This window comes from Antechinus flavipes, chromosome 1, assembly GCF_016432865.1.
Source record: "Antechinus flavipes isolate AdamAnt ecotype Samford, QLD, Australia chromosome 1, AdamAnt_v2, whole genome shotgun sequence".
Classification (NCBI taxonomy): domain Eukaryota; kingdom Metazoa; phylum Chordata; class Mammalia; order Dasyuromorphia; family Dasyuridae; genus Antechinus; species Antechinus flavipes.
Genome location: NC_067398.1, coordinates 632,982,774 through 633,006,848, shown reverse-complemented (window position 1 = coordinate 633,006,848; position 24,075 = coordinate 632,982,774).

The following is a 24,075-nucleotide window of genomic DNA, read 5'->3' as shown; positions in this document are numbered from 1 at the left end:
AAGACATTTTGTAAATTCACTACAATTTGAGTAGAGGACTTGATTAGAACACAGAAGTAAGGACAATTTGCAATCTGTTCCTTTGGAACCAAAAGACCTGGGTTCATTGCCGAATAATATTGTGATCTTTCTAAGTCATTTCCCTTGGCTTAGTTTCCTTGTAAGTAAAATGAGGATAGCAATATTTGCACTACTGAACTTACAAGATGATTGTGAAGCTCTAGTAAGATAACTTTTAGCAGGAACTCTGTAACAAGCATAAAACATCACATAAATATAAGTTGTTCTTATTAGAATTCTATATCCTCCTGGAACTGGAAGCAAATTCACATGCATCACCAGGCCTCAGTTCTATCTCTAAGCTACACTTTGTCCCAAATTGGTGATTTTCTTCCTTATTCTCAAAGATCTCTGGGGGAAGAATGACATAACCTACTCAGTAACTTTTTCCACTATTCAATAACCTTCAGTGACAAGGAGTCCTTCTGGAACTAACCTAAATTTCACTGGTAACGATTTATTAAACCCCTTTCCTCCAATTCTATAAGCAACTGTCTTGACTTGAAGATAATTGCATCTCAATCCTCAATCTTTATGTGTCTATCTCTATCTCACTCTGTCTCTTTGTATTGTGGTCTCTCTACTTTCTCCCTCTCTGTCTCTGTCTCACTGTCTCTGATTCTGTGTCTCTCTCTGTCTCTGTGTGTGTGTGTCTCTTGTTCTATCTCTCTGTCTCTGTCTCTTTCTGTCTCTCTCTCGCTCTGTGTCTGTCTTTCTATTTCTCTCATTCCCTTTTCTCTCTCTGTCTCTGTGTGTGTCTCTTCTATCTCTCTGTCTCTCTCTCGCTCTGCCTTTCTATTTCTCTCATTCCCTTTTCTCTCTCTGTTTCTGTGTGTGTCTCTTGTTCTATCTCTCTGTCTCTGTCTCTCTCTGTCTCTTGCTCTGTCTCTGTCTCTATTTCTCTCATTCCTCTCTCTCTCTCTCTCTCTCTCTCTCTCTCTCTCTCTCTCTCTTTCTCTCTCTGTCTCTATCTCTTTCTCTCTCTGTCTCTATCTTTCTCTCATTCTCTTTTCTTTCTCTCTGTCTCTCTCCCATCTCCTTTTTACTATCTCTCTACCATATTCTTTCTATTTCTTCCTATGCTTCTGTTTCTTTGTTTGTCTATCTCCTTTTCTTTTCCTCTTCTCTTTTTCTCTCTCCATTCCCCTCTCACCCTATCACGCACACAATTACAATCAATCACACATTATATAGCCATGTAATCAACAAGCATTTGTTTGACATGTGCTATGTACCCAGCACTGTGCTGTACACTAGAGATGCAACAAACAGTGCTGTGCCCTCAAATAGCTTACATTTTAATAGAGAAAACAATGCAAATGCATGTAGCCATATATAAGACATATATAAGGTATATGCATATCTAAGTGTTTGCATATATCACAAGACACAAGGTAAGCTCAGATAGGAAGGTATTAGAAGCTCAGGAATAAGGAAAGGCCTCCTTGGAGGATTGTACTTATAATGAGTCTTGAAAGAACTTAGCTCTAAGTGACTCTGATTTCTTCAATTATTTCTACATTTCTATATTTAATTATTAATATATATTTAATTATTTTCTATATTTAATTATTATCTATATTTCTATATTAAATTCTACATCTCCCACCATGTCTACAACTATTTCGACAATAGAGAAGTATGAGAGATTTTCCTGAAATACACAGAAATTAATTTACTATCCTGGGATCATATATACACAGAAAATATCCAACACAGGATTCTAAACCCAGATCATTGGGATTCTAAGTCCTGTAATCTATACTCTAATATTTTCATTATTGTCAGTCAATCAACAAACATTTACATACATATTGTGTATATGTATACATATGTGTAGGTATACACACATACATGTGTTTGTACATAAATACATATATATTAGAAAATGACTTGTGGAGAAAACTCACTGGGTTTACCAAAATTTCTCAGAGAGCAAATCAACCTCTCCCTGACTGATTTTTAATAACAAAACTTTTCTCTTCCTGATCTATACCATAAATTTGTCAACTGTGATACTCTTTTGTTCGGGTTTAGTTTGTTTTTGACCTTTTTTTTAATCTACGACAGTATAAAATATGCAAACCAATCTTTTGTGGAAAACTTTGATAAAAGGCACAAGATGATCTTTGCATCACAGGATTTAGAGATGGAAGGAGAAATCTTAAAGATACATTAGTCCAACCCTGTGATTTTACACACTGGAAACCTGAGAGGCTCAGCAGGAGATAAATTGCCCAAGGATACTGGGTAATAGTTTGAGGAGGTCTCTTTCTGGCTCATTCTTCTGACTCTAGATGCATTATGCTTCCCACTAAGTCCTGCTGCATCTGAACATATTTAAGAGATTAGATATATAAAGACACTTAAGAAAAAAAAATCCTAGCTTTTGAATAATCAATAAAATTTATTTTTAAAAATTAAAGGAAGGAGTTTAATAAAGTCTTTTTTTTCTCTGAAATCACTTCTTGACATTCACAAATTACCTTTTTTTCTATTCTTCATCTCAGGACAAAGATTAGGAAAATTAGAATCAGACTTTCCAATTCTACAAACTCAGATTCATATTTTATTGTGTAATATTTCTTCGCACAAAAAGAGGAGAGGACCCTAGAATTTGAAACAAAAACAGAAACTTGTTACTGAGCTATGAAGGATCTTAGAACATAAGATGTTAGGATATCAATAAATATTTTTAAATTACATATATGTCTGGCACAAAGCTAAGGACTGGAGCTACAAATACAAAAAAGAAAGACAGTCTGCCCTCAAATTGCTTATACTTTAACGAAGGAAGAAAATGCACAATTGAAAGCTGAAATGAGAGATGTGGGGGGAAATAATAGTCCTATGCCAGAGCATGGTAAAAAAGTGAAAAAATTCAAAATGAGTGCAAGAGGAAATGAGATATCTAAGGAGATATCAATTCGGTTCCCCTCCTTAAATGGAGGAGTTTATGGCTCTACTCTCCAATCAGAATTCCAGAGGCTACTGATGAAGATGAGGTTTAAAGACATAAAGAGACAAGGTTAACTTTTAAAGATACAACAGAGTTCACCTGGAGCATAGGAAAGCTCCAGTGTTTCACTTCTACTGCTGCACTCAGGTCAGACCTTTGCTTCTCATTGACTCACGGGTGGTTTCTGTGTAAGCCATTCATTGTTAAGTTCTGTAACACAGGTTTCAGCCTGAACCTTTGCAGGACATTTGATGACCTATTGATCCTAATTCTCTGGGAAGAAGAAGAAAGGGAAGCTGTAACAAGCAAGTGACAAGACTGGAATTAAGTGTGGTCTGTGATGCAGAGGGAGACTACAAGGGACAAGTGGAGTGGAGTCTTCCTCAATATCCTGGGACAAAGGTTCAGTTGTGTCATTTTACTATAGAAGAGACATTAAAACATGAACTATGAGTACTGAAAAGGACCTTAAAACATAGCATATTAGAACAAAGGAAGTAGAACATTAAACTTGAAAATACCTTCAATGAATATAAATGTAGCTGCGGAATAATATCGAACTTTAAAAATAATGATAATCCAGGCTAAAAACAAAACAAAAAAAATAAACAAAAATAAACAAAGTACCATAGATATTATATGGAGATTTCTGAAAGACTTTGAAATAAGTTGAACAATAATTCATGAGTAGTGATAAAGGGAGCACTCTAACAAAGCACCTGGACATTGATCCTTTGGTCCTATGTCATGCAAAATCTTTTTTTTTTTTTCCTGAGGTAATTGAAGTTAAGTGACTTGCCCAAGGTCACACAACTAGGAAGTGTTAAATGTCTGAGACAGATTTGAACTCAGGTCCTTCTCACTTCAGGGATAGGCTCTGTCCATTGTACTACCTAGCTGCCCCTACACTACTTAGCTGCCCCACCATGCAATATCTTTAGGAATGGGTTGGATGAAGGCATTTATGGGATATTATAGGATACTTGGTCAGATGTGTGGTTGACCTAAAAGCTTGAAAAGACAACTAGCATGTTAGATAACTACAAAAGTGGGATCCAAATCCATCTATATGAAACAGAATAACACAATGAAACAACAAAATGAAATTTAAGAGGAATAAATGCAAATAATGTCTCATATTTGAATGGAAAAAAATTGCCTTTTTGTCAAAACTGCATAATGTTTAGGACTTCTCTGGGTTATACTGTTTATATCCTCAGAGGAGAGATGTGACTAGATAGCAGTTCATTTGATCAAGATCTGGGATGCTCTTAATAGTGTACAAGGTTAAAGTGGTTTAGCAATGTGGAAGCTACAAAAGTAAATGCCTCATTCATAGAAGCATAGTATTCAATGTTAACAAAGTAATGGTTCCTATGTGTTCTAGTCTATTCAGATCCAAACAGTTTCCTTTTGGGAGCCACATTTTAGTTAGTGATCATAGCCTCTAAAACTGAATTGGACCCTAGAGATCATCAAGTTCATCCTTACCTCACATTTGACATATAGGGAAATTGAGTTAAGTAGCAAGGATGAATTTTCTGTATATTTTCTGTATATTTTGGTCAAATGATACAGAGGCATTTTGTTGACAGGAACTCATTTAATAAGACCCAGAAACTAAAATTAAGCAGTAAATGACCAGTTATTTGTCAGTCCTCCAATCACAGGTGCTATCTCTAAGTATGGTGGGGATGGTGGGGTACAGTTAGATTTCTGTGAGCTGTCAAAATTTGAAAATGATCAATGGACAAGAAATGGTCACACTCATGTGACATATTGAAAGAGATGGAAAGAAATTCCCCAAAGAGCTGGACCTGACAGGTGGCTTGGCAAAATTCTGAGGGATTTTTACTAGTCTTTTTCATAGATGAATAAAGAAAAATTAAAGTTACATTGGAGGGAAATTTATACTTCATGAATATTTCATTACTATGAAATAGGCTTAATGAGATGCTCCATATTTCATACCTTATGATATTGAACATAACAGACAACAGTAATAAAGTGTGAGTTCCTATCACCCTTAACTCTTTGACATCTGGTAGCTTATAAACTTCAGCACTTTCATCTGTGGCTTTAGTGAATTATTTCCTAATCCATGGTACTGAGGAGTTAACTCTTCTACTTTTAACATACAGTAATTTATAAGGAGGAAGAGGAATGTTGACAAGCAGGAGCCCATTTATGGGAGGGTAACCAGGCCTAGAGATACACAGACAAATAAAGAGACAGAGAGGCAGAGACAGAGAGACAGAGACTAAAAGAGACAGACAGAGACAGAGAAAATGGTGGAGGAAGGCAGGGAGAGAGGGAAAGAAACAGATATATAGAGAGAGACAGAGACAAAAAGACAGAGTCAGAGAGCAACAGAGAAACAGAGACAAAAACAAAAAGGCAAATAGACAGACAGAAAGAGAGACAGAAAGACAGAGAAAGAGAGAGAGAGAGATCACTTTTTCTCCAACTATACATGTAAGCTCCTTGAGGACAGGCCTGTTTCATATTTGTATTTATAGATCTAGCTCATATCATGAAGTCTAACCATAGTAGGTGCTTAATAAATATTTGTTGATTGATTAATTTAAAAGAGAAATCTTAGGTTGGATGTGACAGCTTTAAGCATTTGAACTTCTGGGATATAGAAAAGGAATTAGAATGAATCTGCTTATCCACCAAATGCAGAGTTGTAGAAGTAATCCGTGATGAACTGCAAATAGACCAATTTAGACTTGATCAGAAAACATCTTCCTTACAATGAGAGCTGACTGAAAGGGAGTGAGATAGCCACACAGCAAGATTTTAAATGGGAGCTGATGACCACTTGTTTATGTTGTTAAAAGGAATTCTTTATTTTGTGTTGTTATCCTTGTTTTTTTCAGGTATACATTGGACTGGACAGCCTTCTTACTTCCATGATTTCAAGACAGTGAAAATTTCACCTCCTGATTATGGCAATTAAAAATATACTGAACTGTGCAAGCCTGGACAAGTTACTCAACTCCAATTGTCCCCGATAAAAAATAAAAATATACTGGATGCTTCAGGAGGCAGAGTTCCCCGTTACATTAGGCCTGCCAGTAGAATCTTGGTCATCATTGATACTTTAGAGAGAGATTCCACTCACAAAGGTTTCCTCATATATTTCTTTGACGGTAGAGATTCTGTGACCTTATTGTCCTAAAGATAGAATATCAGAGCATGGGACTTCAGAAGTAGATCTAGAAAGGACCTTAGGAAAGGAAAATAAACAATCAGAGCTAGGAAATATTTTGCTAGTATTTCATAGTCTGAAAGACCATAGGTACGTTCCTAGGTTTGGAGCTGGAAGAGAACACAGAGGTGAAATCATATCATCAAACTCCATCATTTTTAGATAAAGAAATTGAGACCTAAAGAGAGTCATTTGCTAATGACCTGCCCAAAGTCATAAAGAGAGCAAAAAAAAAAAAAAAGACTTTCTTAAAAATACTAAGAAACTCATTTGTACTACCAGTCTATTTTCTGGTTGCTATTTTTTCTTTCATTAACAATTCACTGAGTACTATACCCAAGCAGCACTGAATGTGTTAAACATGAGTGGAAATGAGAAACCCAGGGGCACAATTTATTTCTGTGCATTTCTTGTTGCCTGCAGATGGAAACTTTATTGTTTTACACATCATATTCTGCAGTTTAAAAAAAAACATAAGATGATGATGTGGTTGTGTGTGTGTATGTATGTGTATGTGTGTGTGTGTGTGTGTGTGTGTGTGTGTGTGTATTTTTCCCATCAAGCTAATGTTGAGCAAAATAATTTCACTTTCTTCTCCCTATCTTTCTACAACTATAAAATCACAAATTGGGCATAATAAGAGCATTCATCTTAAGTGTTCATTCAACTATCACAGCCAGCTGGGCATACAAATAATGAGAATCGCATTTTGTTTACAGGGCTTTTTTATTGATATAAATGGACCTTTGAACCTGAGTGACTGAGCAATGCGTTTCTTTGCCCTGTGGCACTTGAGGGTCTGGTGTGTTTTCAGGGTTTTCTGGAAAAAGGCAAATTGCTTGTCTTGCTGAGTCTTTGCCTGCTTTAAATAACTCCCATTTCTATAACTTTTTAATAGTTTGCAAAGTGCTTTTCTCACAACAATTCTGTGAAGTAGGTAGGGCACACATTATTTTTGTAGTGTTATAAATTAGAAAACTGAAGTTCAGATACTGAATCGTTATTGTTGTTTGTTCTTCTTTCTCAAAGAGCAACAAAGACATCCAACAGATGTTATCTTGACTTGGAAATGAATTGGATTTAAGTGAGGGAGAGCTGAGCAAAGTCATTAGCCTCTTCCAGAATCATTGTAGTCTATAGGTCAGGACAACTGGCAATGTCTCAGGAGGCAATGGGAGATCTTGACCTTTTTAAGATAAGTCATTCTCAGGTCTTGGTTTGTATGAGATGATACCAATCTAGCAAATATATAAGTAAGAAATGAGGCAAAAGATGGTCTAGTTTGCCTTCACAAAAGTATTAATTTGGGAAGGGAAGACCTTCAGCGTTTCTCAGATACTGGAAGTGACTTTGCCGATGTCAAACAGCTTTGCATAGTGGATTAAGAAGGTTCAATAGAGAAGGAAAGAGAAAGGTCACTTCATGAGAAACCATGATACCAATAGAAATGTGGAGAACCATTGTTTGTCTGGGACATTTAGAGTTCAGCTTCTCAAACTGTGGTTTGCAACCCTATATGAAGTCTCGTAACCGAATGTGAGGGTTGTAAAATTATGATTTATTATCACTAGATAGTTTGCTTTGTCTACCTATTTTATATGCCTCTATACCCAGAATCCCATAAAAATGTCTCAGGTTAAAAGGGATCGAATGTAAAAATGTAAAAAGTTTAAGAGCTTCTTCTGGTTTAGAGGAAATAATAGCCAATTATTTTCAACAATGGATATAGTCTGGCCTACTACTTTATTGTTTTTGAGTACCACAGACTTCCAAAGAATTCAAGGACAGATATCAAAGATTTAATGAACTTGTGAAGAAAAAAAAATTACATTTTTATTTCCACTAACCTATAACTAAAATTTAGCATTTCCTTTAGTTACAAATGTAGCCAACAAAGGATTGGATTAGTAAACTTCACTCCATTTCCAAAGGATTAAAAAAAAAAGACTTAAGGAGCCCAGCAAGGCCAACTAGATCAACAAGGAGAGTTAAATTGACCCATAGAAGCTTCCTGCACATAAAAAAGGCAACAGTGGTGGTTTTGATCTTTGGGTCTTGTGGTGCTCACCAAGGTGCTGATCTACTGTGACTAGTGAAGAGTTGCAGCTTGCTATTTCTCCTTCCCTTATACCCAAAGATCTTCTCTATCCTGGTTATTCTCTTCTCCTTAACTAGGTGAATTAAACATCAGGTTGTTTGTCAGGAAGCAGTCATTTAAATTCAGTTAGTATATTTAGCTGGAGAAAAACAAAACAAAACAAAACAAACAAACAAACAAAAAAGCAAAAGTAAACCAATGTCCTGAGCCTCACTATTACTTCAGGAGCATATTTGAGAGAATTCCAAGTGTTAGAGCTAATGATAGAACCAGGATCAATAATAGCTATAATAATGATAGCTAATATTTACATAGTACTTACTATTTGCCAGGGACTTTACAATTATTATCTCTTTTGATCTTTACAACAACCCTGAGAGACAAGTGCTATTATTATCCATATTTTTCAGTTTATGAAATTGAGGCAAACAAATTTTAAGTGATTGGCCTAGGAACATACAGTTAGCATAGCCAGATTTGGATTGTTAGCTTTCCTGACCCCTGATTGGTGCTCTCACCAAGTCTCCAACCCTGTCCAGTACTTCTTTAAACAGATGTTGCTTGATCAGGTAGTTAGATTCTATGCTCCTTGAGAACAGGAGCTTTTTTGTGTCTCCAAGTGCTTAACACACTGCCTGGGATACAGTAGATTAATTGCCTTAATGTATTTGTTTCAGATTCCTTGGATGTGAAATGGGTATCATATTAATACTTAGTTCCCAGAACTGTCAGGATCAAAGGAGATAATATTTAGAAAACTCTTCACACAGTGCTTAGCATATAGTATGTGTTTAATAAATGTTTGTTTTCCCCTTTTCTCTTCCTATAAAGAGAGCCACAATAGTGGAGGTTTCTGACACTCCTTAGGACCCATGCATGATGCATTAGCTTCTTTTTGTTTTCTCTTTTCTCTCTTCCTCTTACTATCCTTTCCTCTTTTCCTTTTGCTGGGCATCTACTAAGGTTGTGTTACTACCTGTGGATCTTTTGGATTAATGATTCTCAGATACAGGTTTATAAAATTACACAGTGTTTGTCAATTGAACTCAGTTCAATATACCTTTATACTAGACTCAGTGCTAAGTAATGGGGATATAAATTTTAAGGTAGGGAAGGAGGGAAGACGAAGAAGAAGAAGAAGAAGAAGAAGAAGAAGAAGAAGAAGAAGAAGAAGAAGAAGAAGAAGAAGAAGAAGAAGAAGAAGAAGAAGAAGAAGAAGAAGAAGAGGAAGAAGAAGAAGAAGAAGAGGAAGAGGAAGAAGAAGAAGAAGAAGAAGAAGAGAAGAAGAAGAAGAAGAAGAAGAAAAGAAGAAGAAGAAGAAGAAGAAGAGGAAGAAGAAGAAGAAGAAGAGGAAGAAGAAGAAGAAGAAGAAGAGGAAGAAGAAGAAGAAGAAGAAGAGGAAGAAGAAGAAGAAGAAGAAGAAGAACAACAACAACAACAACAACAAGAAAATTCCTGTTCTCAAAGAGCTTATATTTCAATGCTGAAAGTTTACACATAAAAGGAAGCTGAAAAGGGATGAGAGAAGGAACTTAGGATATCTGTCTAAATAAAAACAGATTAGAAGAGTTGCCACTGGAGAAAGGAAGCTTCAGGAAGATTGTGAATCTCCTATAAAGGAAGACTTTGGCAGGAGTTTAGTGTTTCACCCTTCAGTCCTCCAATCAGAGACATAAGTGGGGGTGAGTTATTAAAATATAGAATATCTAAATCTGAGTTATGGTGATGAGATTTTAGGTGATTAGATTAATGTGGAAGTTGAGGGGGGTGATGGAGTCAGGAAGCATGATGTTCTTGTAAACAAGCAGAGCTATTGATGAAGAACACTTCCATGCCTCAGAAAATTATCTGAAAACAATAATAATCTCTTGGGGTTAAGGGGTGAGGAGGAAATGTTAATATAACATCATTTTAAAATCTGAACTTTCATTTTTTCCTTTATTTCCATTCTTCCTTGGAGTCTCTTTCCTGATTATGCATTAATTATAGCAATATACCTTTGCATAACACTTTCAGATAAATTCAGCAATTCTGTAGCTCTTGTTTTCTCCATTAAATGTTTTGAATTATCATTACTCCTACTTTACAGATGTGAAAAGATGCCCAGAGAAGTTTGGACTCAAATAGGGCTATGGGGCAGTTCTATTGTTTTTTGACAGATAGCATTCCCAAGAGGAAAATGGAAGAGTTGTGTAAAATCAAACACACAAAAATAATTTGAAAAGTTTGGGAATTACTGACCTAGATTGATATGGATAGCAAGAATCTGATCCAGGATTCTAACCTTTTATTGTTCTTTTTTTTATATAGAATTATCTTGTTTTCCATTAGTCAATAAAGATAAAAATTTTAGCACCTGAGGCAAATTGCATATATGCATACACACACACACACACACACACACACACACACAGTATCCAAGAAAAAGAAGGAAATGTTTAGAAGATTTTATCAGCAATAAAGTCACCAAGGAGTTAAACACCATGAAGCTAAAGATGGGGATAGATTAGAAAGAAATCCACCTAAGAGGCACCTCCCCAGAGAGATGAGACTATTGGAGCTTCCTATTTTAACTAGTTATTATTATTATTATTTTTTTTTGCTGAATAAGTGATAAATTTAATTGTTTCCACACTGTTCAAAGACTTCAAGTGCTGATGTAACCCTTTAAATTTTACACTCTAGAAACTTTTCAGATCTTCATTGTGACCTATAGGTCTCCCCGGGTTCTTGAAGACTATACTAGTATAAAATAAGTTCTGACAGACTTTATCAATCTGATAACAATTCAAAGAGAGGCCTGGAAGTGAACTATATCTCTATTGTGTAAAGACCAGTTTATCTAAGTTCAGAGAGACCTATCACCAGATTGGCCCCAGGATAATGAATTTTTTTGATCACCTTGACAATTTTCAAATACCATCTAGTAAATTATAGAGAGACTGTGATCTGCTTTAGTCAGTATCCGCAATGATGAAATTACAGAACCTAAAAGTTTTTCAGTATCAAAGAGGGTTATAGGGCAGTTCTTTTGTGTTTGGCATACAACACTCCCAGGAGAAAAAGCCAAAGATGTCATGAAATCAAATACACCATAATAGCTTGTCAGTATTTTGAAAAGATTGGGAATTACTGACCTGAACAAGTGTTACAGTTCCACTAAAGAAAGATGTGTCTCCTATACACTTGCAATCTTAAGAAAAAAAGACAAGCCAATTCAAGAAGGTTAAATATCAAGGAATGTTCATAAAGGGTTTATTACTTACTACAACTACTACTACTACTAAAATATTGGTCCTGATATCAAAACTTGGAATCATTTTAGGGACTACAAACTCGAAGCTTTGGAAATTAAGTCTAGCCAGATGAGACCAGTAGATAGAGCTGAAATTATGGTGTATTCTATTCCTCTGATAGATAGATATTCTCATTTATGTGACCATTTCCTAGAATAATACAGAATCAGACTCCGTCCAGGCTGGCCCATTCTGTTCTCACCTTTGTCCTCCCATAAAGTCCTAATGTGATGGAGACATCCCTTGTGACATCTTGTCAGGGTATGGACAGCAACAAAGCTTGCAGACTGTGCATTGTTGATGACTTATTCTTTCTATATGATCACAATTAGATATGGCATATGGCACAGCTAAACTAATGGTAATCCTTTATTAGTTTAATGACTTTTCATGGATAAAAAGGAACCTGGTTTCCCAAACTGGTCAAAATTGTGGCTTAGCTTCTTTTTAAGTTCTATTTGTATTATCCTAAACCTTTTCCTATTAGGAGTGAGGAGTCACTCCCAGTCAATATAGAGCATCTCAGATTTGAAACTTTAATAAACTGCTACAAATCAACAACTCATTTCTAACATAATCTCAAACATTGTCTCAGACACCAAAATGTTAAATTATTTGCTCTTGCTTTCCCAGTATTCCAAAAGTGCCAGTCTATTCATTTCACTATGTTGTCTCTGACGATGTTGGTAATGGTTAAGGTCCCACTATAAGTACCCTTTGATGTTTTATAATTGGGTTTAGAAATCTGAGGATATATAGGAATAATTGCTAGCAGTCTTTAGTTCCCTTATATCACAGTGTTTTTATTTTGCATATATCACGTGTTTCCTTATCTGTGAGCATAGTATATTCACCTGGAAATTTCTTACAGCAGCTAGTTGGCACAGTAATTAGAGTACTGGCCTTAGAATCAGGAGCACATCTTCATAAATTCAAATCTAGCCTCACTTACTAGCTGTGTGGCTCTGGACAAGTCACTTTACCCTGTTTGCCTCAGTTTCTTCATCTGTAAAATGAGTTGGAGAAGAAAGTGACAAACTACACCATAATCTTTGCTAAGAAAGCACCAACTAGGTCACAAAGAGTTGGAAATGACAGAAATGACTGAACAATAATAATGACAAAGGAAACTCCTTACAGTCAAGGACTATCTAACTTGTGTGCATCTCCTTGGGCACCAGGGCTTTCTACCCTGCAAAGTCCCTTCTCCATTCCAGTCTTCTTCTCCCTTGGAGGGTTATTGTATTTTAGGAAAGAACAGAGACTGGACAACCTACATTCCCACTATGACTGCTTATGCTTTTACAGAAGTTGACAACATACTCCAGCATTCTTTCCACTACTTCTACACACACACACACACACACACACACACACACACACACAGAGTCATACCCCACACACACACACACACTCATCCCCCATACACACAAACACACTATGACACCCACACACTCACACCTTCACACATACATACACATTCATACATATACACCCCCCAAATCCCCTTAAACACACCTACACCCACATACAATTTTCTGCTCCCTTTAATGTTTTTTATTCTCCCCCTTTCCCCTTAGAATGTAAGGTCCTCAACAATAAGACCTTAACATTCTCTTTTGCTTATTTGCTTCGAATTTAGCACTAGAGATGGAGTTCCAAGCCTGAAGTCAGGAAGACCTGAATGCAAATCCAGCCTCAGACCTTTATTACTTATGTGACCAGGCAACTCATTTAACTTCAATCTGCCTCAGTTTCCTCATCAATAAAACAGGAATAATCAAAACGCATACTTTCTAGATATAGAATATTTTTATAAGAATAAAATGAAATAATAATTGTATAGTGCTTAGCACAGCCCCCAACAGAAAGTAAGCACCCCCAAAATACTTGTTGTTTTGCCTGACTTATTCTGATTCCTAAATGAGAGAGAATAAATATTGTATGGGATTTGGTGTCATAAAACCTAAATGCCAATTGATATAATAGGTGTATGATTTTTGGTCAAGATAGTTAACTTCTCAATCTCAGTTTCCTTATCCATAAATGGGTATAATACTTGATACATTTGTTGTCTCACCTACTTATTGTAGGAAATGAACATTATAAATCTTACAATGTTGTGTAAATGAAATTCTAGCTCTAACATTCTATGTGTATTTGCCTCTGGTCCCTATCCCTCAAGACAAAAGTCCCACAGATGTTGAAAGAGTTAACGCTATGCCATAGGCATCAAGCTTATTGTGGAGGAGGGAAGGGAAAAAAACCCACAAAAATCCTGAATTTTTAAAATACAAGTAAGTATCCTAAAGTCACTTCTCTTTTATCTTCTCTAAATGGCTTGATTTAAATACCCAGTTTCTGCATTAACTTGCTGGAATAATTGACATCTAAATGTCTTCCTCTATTTGTTCTCTGTTACTAAATATACATGGGGCCTCAGCAAAGTTTTCAGATTGACGGCTTTTGACAGACAACACAGATTTCAACATTTATACCGAAGTTGTCTGTCAAAAAAAAAAAATGGCCTATTTTAGATTGGTTCCTTGCTTTTCAACCAGGAAAGAAAAAGAGAGAAGGGAATAGGGGGAGGGGGAAAAAACCCTCACAGCCTGGAACAGCAAATTATGCCAGTATGCACAGCAGTGCTGGGGTGGTTGCTTAGCAACCAGATGGTGATGTGTCAGAGTGCAAGGGGGGAGCAGGAGGGATGAAAGAAAAATATGGTCCAGACATTCCAGGACATGCCAAGGAGCCTTCCAGGGACCAAGGCTGCTTATCTCTTCCTCTGAAATAGGAGTTTTGAGTGGAGTGGATTTACAGGAGCCGAATTTGTTTTACATGGCCACTTGGCCGAGGATAGCGTGATGATAACTCGAGAGCTCCTAAAACACATTAATGGCTGTCTGTAGTTTATCGCCAGTCCCTTCTGACTCTCATTAAATGGTGTCAACCCTGGCAGGACCCATTATCTTCAGTGATTTATTGGATCAGGGTGGAGGCATGTTAGCACAAGTCAAGCATTGTTTACAGAGCACCTATAGGGTATGTGCACATGCATTGTTCTGGATCCTCATTGACCCCCTTGATGAGAACTTCCTTGTGGCATTGGTACTGTCTGTCTAAATGCTGCAATATAATCTACTGAAAATATCAATGGATTTGGAGTCAGAGGAGTTAGTTTTAAATACTGGCCCTGCCACTTACTCTCTGGATGACCCAAAACAAGTCACTTAAATTTTTTACATCCTCATCCATTAAATGAAAAGGATGACTAGATCATAATTTGGGTTTCTTTGTGCTCTAACTCTAATTCTAAGAAGGGAAAAGTTCTTGCTATCTCCAGCAAGAGACAAAGTTGCTCTTGCAAGGCAAACTCCTTGTTAAGGTGTGAATTTCTTGCCTTCCCTTCAGTTGCCTCCATTTATACTATAGTGACAATGATTTATAGGCTCACATTCAGTTCACACCCCTGGACTGTTCTATTAGGCTTATCCTTTCAGAGGAAAAGCAGAGATTCAGAGACAGAGATCCAGAGGTGAAAGGGGACATTGAAAAATTTGTCACTACCATATTCCAGTTAGTTTAATCTATTTAAGTTCATGAACCTGCATGGTGGAGGGGTGACAGACCAAACTTTCTGTGCCTTGCCTTCAAAACCAGTATTCCTGAGTGTCTTCTCATCCTATCGCCATTTCCCACAAGTTCTGTAACCTTCCCTTCCCTATCAGAATTAAAAGTCATCAAAATAAAAAAGACAATTAAAATACAACACAAAATAAATAAATAAGGGAAATTTAAAAATTAGAATCAGTAGCAGTCATTTGTGCCCTGTTTTATAAAACTACCTCTTCCTTTGCCTTCATTCCCAGGGGATAATGGATGCATTGACCTACTATGCCTTCTCAACACAAGTGTTGTCAGATACCAGTTAGGAAAGGGAATTAATTATGTTTCATGAGCAAATGTTGAAGACTGAATGTCTGGGAGATTGCTGTCTTTCTGCACAGGAGTAAAAAGTCTCTGGATCTATGGCCAACTGCTTACCTTACAGAAGGAATGACATTTCAGTTTCTAAAATATGCTGTTTCTTCAATATCTGAAATTGCTAGCAACATAGATATGAACGGAAGCCAAATATTAGCTCTTCTAGAAGTGAAATGCAGCCCAATCAAAAGAAAAGGGAAAAAAAATACCTACTCTATAGTCAATTTCTTTAATCACCCTCTCTCTTTCTTTCTCTTTTCCCTATTTTATATCCCTGCCATTATCAAAGGATCACAGGATCATGGAGGTGGAAGGGAACTGTGAGGCATCTACTCTTACAGTTGAAGAAATTGAAGGAAAGTTAGGTTAAGTGAATTGCCCATGATCACACAGGCATTAAAATTTGGAAATATGTTCTCTTTCTCAGAATATATCCTTGGCTTCCAACAATCCTAGCTAAAATACCTTTATCTTTTAATGATCTTCACCCTTAGATTATTAAATTTCTATTCAGATATCAGTCTTCTCTGAGCCTATACAGGCATCCATTATTAAACAGGATGATCTCTATTTCCTATTTGACACATATCTTGACCTTACTCCCTGAAGCAAGACTTGCATAGCCAGAAGCACCCTCTAGGGATCCATGTCCTTCAGGGAACCTCAGAACTTTGTATATAGAGGCATGAACAGTGAGTGAGGAAATTCTGACCTAAAACAGGAGCTGAAGCAAGACTCCTTAGCTCCTAATATCCATGAATCCACAAATCACCACTTATTGGTAACCTTAGTTGTTCTTCTAGGTATTTCTGTGTTGATTCTAACTATTGCTTACATTTTGAATATGTATTCTCTATTATTCTTCCCCTTTCCATGTTACTGTGGCTCTGCCATTTCAGACTGACCCCATTTGGGGTTTTCTTGGCAAAGACACTGGAGACTCCAGGAAGACAAATGAATGCATTGCAATGCAGCAAATGGTAGCATGAAGAGTCTAAGCAATATGCTCATTTTAGGGTCTTCTTTGAAGATTGGAGTCCATGATGTAGATGAATCTTTTGAAGGGACTGGGATATTCTACCTGGAGAATAGAAGATTGGGAGCTGCAGAGGAGGAAAGGCAAGGTGGGAGAGTGGGAAAAATGGAGGAAGATGATTCTCATCAAATATTTGAAGAGTTGTCACATGAAAGATGTATTAGCCTTCTCCTATTTGACCCCAAAATAACACAGCTGGGAGCATTTGGTAGATGTGAAGAAACAGATTAAAAAAAAAAAAGACTTCCTATTACTTAGCATAATTAAAAAACAGAATAGATTGCCTTAGGAGTTAAAATTCCTAATATTTAAAATTTCCAAGAAAAAATTGGAGATTTTTTGCATTGTGTATTTTTTTCAGATACAGGTTAACCTCTGAGATGTTTTTCTACACCTGAAAACCATAAATCTGAAATTCTATAACTTCATCTCATCTTCCTTATCTTCTCTAATCTAATGATAAGAATTGCAACGATAAGATATGCATCCTGAGGAGCCAGAAAACCAGAATTTGAAGTCAGGGCCTACACAAGCTCCTGGGTGATCTTAAACAAGTCATTTTTTTCTTCACTGAGAATCAAAACCTTTATCTTTAAAATGTGAGGCTTGAGATGAATGAATGAGATATTTAATAAGTGCTTACTATATCCAAAACATTATGCTAAGTGCTTGGAATACAAATAGAAAAGAAAGAAAATCTCTGTTATTAAAAAGTCCACATTCTAATGAAGAGGCAACATTTACCAGAAATTTCAGCTACAAGTAAAATGAAAAGTTCTCATGGTCCTGAGGGTGCAGTGGCAAAGCAGATGGTAATACTTCCTCATTAATATAATTTCTACTGACAAAATTATGACACTTTTTGATGTTTTTGACAGTACCAAGGTTCTTTTCAGAATCTTCAACAGAACTAACAAGAACAATTATAAGGCTGCTGTGCTTTTCACCACAAAGATTGCCTTCCAGGATGATGGCTTGAGGCACTTGACTGGAAGCACTATTATTTTCAAGTTTCTTCAGCTCAGGGTTCTGGATTATTTTTGTCAGACGCTAAAGGGAAATGATGGTCAAAGAGGTGGTGGTTTGACCTTCCTTGTCATATGCTTCTCTCTACCTCACTATCAGGAAACACTATGGATTCATTTATGGTGGACTTATTGCCTTATGGGTAGTGACTGGCTGGAAGTTGGAGGATACATAGTACCTTCTTTTGGTACATAGTAGAGGCTAAACAAATGCTTCTTAACTTGCACTCTAATCCTGTGATTCAAAATGCAGGATCATGAACAATAAAACAAACAAGTGTTTATTAAGTATATATTATGTATCAAGTACTAGAGATAACAGAAACAATAATAAAACAGCCACATGTTCATTTCTATAAAGATGGAGAAATAAGCAGCTGGATCACATGAATAATCAATGCTTGAGATATCATTTTAGTTATTCTCTTATTATTCTACATACCTTAAACATTATATCACACCTCAGGAACAGATTTGTCCCTTATCTGTGATATAAGCAGAATTCATGCTCATAGCTAATCTAGCTGGTTTCAAATATAGAACATAAAAATTTCAGAACAATCACATTTACAAGTAATCCCAGGTTAATGGAAAGACCCATGGGGAGTATAAGTAGTTAGATTTTATAAGGTTTTAAGTGATAGGTAGAGGAACTTTTATTTTATTTTATCCTAAAAGAAATGGGGAGCTACTAAAGATTTTAGACCATAATGAAAACCTACAGGAATATTAAAGCAAAATTCTGAAACCCCCAATTCAAGGAACAACAAGAAAAAAATTCAAAGTGGAGCCACAATTAGAATCACACAAGACCTAGCAGTTGCTAAGCTAAAAGACTACGGGTCTTGTAACACTATCAAAGAACAAAAGAACTGTGCTTGCAGTCAAAAATATCATACCCAGAAAAGATAAGCATAGTAATTAATGAAAAAAGGTCATCCAAGGGGTTTCCAGACTTTCAGTATTTTGTTGCAAAGAGACCAGAACTCAATAGAAAATTTGACATATAAGAGCCATTATCAAAGACTAATTTTAAAGGACTCAATAAGGACAAACTGTTTATGTTTAAAACTTGGAAATATAAACCATATGTCTAAGATTGTCATTAGTAATTGGGTAGTTCAAAAGAGAGATTGGAGTAGAGCTGAGGATGATGAGATTCTAAAAATAAAAACCATGTAGGAAAAAGTGAAAAGAGTATTTATACAAATGAGATATAAGAGTGAGAACTGACAGAGAAATTAGATGGAGGAAAAGTATAGATATTTCTGGAACCTATTCTCATCAAGAATGGGTTAAAGATGAAGGATATAAAATAAACCCACACAAATCATCAGCATTTCTATATATTACTGACAAAGCCCAGCTGCAAGAGATAGAAAGAGAAATTCCATTTAAAATAACTGTAGACAAAATAAAATATTTGGTTGTCTACCTGCCAAGACAAACTCAAGAACTATATGAACACAATTACAAAACTCAAATAAAGTCAGATCTAAACAATTGAAAAACTATCAATTGATCATGGATAGGACAAGTTAATAAAATAACAATGTTGATATGCACAGTTTTATAGCCCTTTGGGAATAATTTATAATAATATAAATGACAATTCTGCCTAAATTGGTCTACTTGTTCAGTTCCATAACCAATCAAACTGCCAAAACATTATTTTATAGAACTAGAAAAAATAAAATTTATCTGGAAGAACAAAAAGTCAAGAATATCAAGGGATTTAATAAAAATAAAAAAAAAAAAACTACAAAAGTTGGTGTCTTAGCAATACCAGACCTAAAACTATATTATAAAGAAGCAGTCATCAAATCATTTGGTACTGACTAAGAAATGGAGTGGTGAATCAGTGGAATAGATTAGATATACATGACACAATAATCAATGCTTATATTAGTCTAGTATTTGATAACCCCCTAAACTCTAGCTTCTGGGATAAGAACTCATTATTTCACACACAAAAAAAAAAATGCTGGGAAAACTGAAAAATAATATGTCAGAAACACAGTATAGACCTACATCTCATATCCCATACCAAAAAAAAGGTCAAAAAGGATATCTGATTTGGGCACAAAGAATGATACCATAAGCAAATTAGGAGAGCAAGGGATAATTTACCTGTCAAATCTTTGGAGAAGAGAATTCATTACCAAAGAAGAACTTAAAGAAAGACAAAATGGACAACTTTGTTTACATTAAATTAAAAAGATTTTGCACAAACAAAACCAATAGAAACTAGATTAAAAGGGAAGTACAAACTCTGGGGAAAATAAAATTTTATACTCAGTGTTTCTGGTAAAGGTCTCATTCCTAAACTATATAAAGAAATGTGTCAAATATATAAGAATGCAATTTATTCTCAATTGATAAGTGGTCAAAGGATATGAACAGATAATTTTCAGATGAAGAATTTAAAACCATCTATAATCATATGAAAAATGCTCTAACTATTGATTAGAATGCAAATTAAAATAACTCTGAGATACCACCTCACACCTCCCACATTGGCTAATATGACAGAAAGGAAAATAATAAATGTTGGAGGAGATGTGGGAAAACAGGAACACTGATGCATTGTTGGTAGAGTTGTGAAATGATCCAATCCTTCTATTTGGATTTAGAGCAATGTGAAATTATTCCCAAAAGGCTATAAAACTGTGCATACCAACAATGCCATTATTGGGTCTGTATCCCAAGGAAAGCATAAAGGAGGGACAAGGACCCACATGTACAAACATATTTGTAGCATCTTTTTTTGTGGTAACAAAGAATTGGAAAATGAATGAATGTCCATCAATTGGGGAATGGCTTAAAAAGTTGTGATATATTGTTAGAATCCTAGTGATAACTCAATGGAATTGATAGAAACAATGCTTGTGTTTACACCTTTGAGAGTTCACACATTAGCTCACACATTAGAGTTCACAAGTTGGGAGTTTTCAGTCTTTAGTATGAGATTCACAAATTTACACCTCCCATAATCCCACTCTTGGAGGCGGAGTCAACCTTTGAGTTTACACCTCTAAAAGAACATAAAAAGGAGCTGAGTCAATGGAGTCAGTCAATTTGGAAGATTGCCAGGAGTTGGAGTTGAGCTAGAGGCAGAAGCTGGCAGAGGCAAAAGACTACCAATGAGAGCTCTTGGAACCAAAGAAAGCTAACTGGGCTATTTTGGAAGAGACAATAAAGATTTGGATTTTAACTCCTAGCTGTATTTGAGGTGATTATTGATCGGAACCAAAACTAAGGCTGCCTCCAGAAAATCTCCCCAAGAAACTTGCTCACAGAAAACCATTATATTATACAAAAGAAGAGAACACCACAGTATATGAAAATAATGGAATATTATTGTTCTATAAAAAATGATGAACAAACTGATTTTAGAAAGACCTGGAAATATTTACATAAGTTGATGCTGAGTGAAACAAGCAGAACCAGAAATACATTGTACATAATGACAGCAAGAATGTTTGATGATCAACTATGAAAGGCTTGGTTATTCTCGGTGGTTCAGTGATCTGAGGTAATCCCAATAGACTTTGAACAGAAAATGCTATGTGCATTAAGAAAAAGAACAATGGAGATTGAATGTAAATCAACATATGCTATGTTCACTTCTTTTTTCTGTTTTTTTTTTTTTTCGTCTCATGGTTTTTCCCTTTTGTTCTGATTTTTCTCTCCCAACAGGATTCATAAAGCAATGTGTATTAAAAATAAATAAATTAACAACAACAACAACAACAACAAAAGAATGGGTTAAAGAAGGAATAATAGATAGACAGACGAGTATAAAAGTCTTCTAATTTCAGAAAGAAATAAGAAGTTAAAAGTTTATAGAGGGAGAGAGAATAAGGAAGGGATTTTTAGAGGAGACACTACTCACAGGGAGGAAAATATAAAAGAATATATATATTAACAGGAATGAGTTAGGCTGGCTAGGGGATTGGGAGTGAGAAGAAAATAAAAGAGGTAGAGAAATTCCATTTAAAATAACTGTAGACAAAATAAAATATTTGATTGTCTGCCTGCCAAGACAAATTCAGGAACTATATGAACACAATTACAAACCCTTGTCACACAAATAAAGTCAGATCTAAATAATGGAAAATCTATTAATTGCTCATGGGTAGGCCAAGCTAATAAAATAAAAATGACAATTCTGCCTAAATCGGTCTATTTGTTCAGTGGCATACAATCAAACTGCCAAAACATTATTTTATAGAACTAGAAAAATAAAAATAAAATTTATCTGAAAGAACAAAAGGCCAAGAATATCAAGGGAATTAATAAAAAAAAAATGTACAAAAGATGGTGGCTTAACAATACAAGATCTAAAACTATATTATAAAGATATCTAACTATATGTATGTATGTATGTATGTGATATATGTATATACAAATTTATCCATGTATAATTGTAGCCTTCTTGGGGGAAAGGGAAAAGGGAAGGAAAATAAAGTAAAATGTGCACAGCAGAGAACAAAAAAACCTACAAGGAAGCAAACAAAAGATGGACGGCTCTTAACATGTAATATTTATTACTTAGGTTTTAAAATGGAAATTTATTGCTTTATATTTTGTATCAGCTGTTATGTTCTGCTGTGCACATGTAAATATTTTATTTTTTTCATTTTTCTACTTTGCACTAAATCTCAAATTGATTAATTAATTAATTGAAAATTTTAGGCCAAGGAACCAATATAGCAATATCTAAGTTTTAGGAATATTAATCAGGTAAGCACATGAGGATCAATTAGAGAGGGCAGAATCTAGATGCAGAGAGAACAAACTCAACAAATTATTATATTAGTCTAGGTGAGAAGTGCTGAAAGACAGAACTTATGTACTGATCATGTGAGTATCAATAAGGGGATGGATTTGACTTAATAACCTCTGAAAAATCTTTCTATTCCAGAATTCCAGAATTCTGTGTCCAGATTCAGGTATACTTTTCAAGCTGCTCAACACCTTAGAGACCACCAGATGTCTTGAGCAACTGCTCTAAAAGATTTTTGGCTGCTCCTAACCTTCTATCATTTATCCAACTCACAATGGGGGAGAAGCTCATTTGGCAAGCAGGATAAAGCTCATGTTTGTCCTTTTTATCAGCTTTTAATTATAAAGCATTAGTTTTTCCTCCATTGTGTTACCCTAGAATCAAAAGTGTTTATAATTTTTCTATTTTTTCTAACCCAAACATTATCCTCCCAATGTCAATCTGCAAATATTCATTGACCACCTGTTACTAACAAGTCACTTAGTCATCTAAGATGTATGATTTGTTGGGGAAGAAAGGTATAGCTATAGTTAGATAAATAGATAAAAATGTGTGTATAGTATGTGTATGTATCTACGTGTATATCTATGTGTGTGTATAGATATTATCAAAAAAACTGTCACTTTCAAAGAATTGTCTTATGGCATCATAAGGAAGTCACTGAAAATAGTACAATGGTTCAGGAAACTTTATGTCTGGACTCAAATGAGTAGGATAAACAATAAATGTTATAGAAACCAAAAGAGTCATACCACATAAGTTCCACATAGCTCATAAAATTTTTTTTGGAAGAAATTGACTTTTCAGCTGGAATGTGAAGGACAAATATAATAATTCTGATTCCTAGAGAGAAAAGCAGACAGCACATCTGGTAGAGGGGAATATCCTAAACAAAGATAAAGAGGCAAGACTGTCCAGGAAATTTTGAAATAATGCCTTCTATAGTTAGTGAATAGGATTTGTGAAAAATAAGTAACTAAACTGGAAAGATGAAATACAACAATTACAAAAATAATTAACACATAGAAACTTAAGGTTCAAAAGTTCTTTATATACATTATTTCATTTGAACCTCACAAACCTCCGGAATAGGTGCTTTTGTTATCTTTCATTTTAGAGTTGAGAAAATGCGATGCTAGGGTAAGGTTTTTAAATTATAGGAATTTGGGATCTACAGAAGATACTTGAGAAGTGACATGAAAATTTATCTAGTAGTATGTCAGAGCGCATGTGTGATAGTTGTCAGGATGATTTGATACTGTGAAAGGCGACTCACTCTCATGCAGTGACTCCCCCTTTCCCTGCTAAAGTCTTTTTATTTCTGAATTTAATAAGCCATAGAAATGTGACTTGAAGCAGAGATTTTAACATAATCATAGAGTCCAAGAAAGTGCCAGGAGATGCACAAATATACTCTCCAAAGTCCAGCAAAATGTGGGCCTAACTCCATGGGCTCTCTGTTCACACAAAAAAAGCACTTGGTATGCATTGCACTGGTCAGAAAACATCAGTGGGAACATATTTCATTGCTGGGTGTAATTTTTCTTTGCTATACAGTTACTTTCACTCTTGACTAAAAAAAATAGCAAAAAGGGGAAAAATGGAAAACAT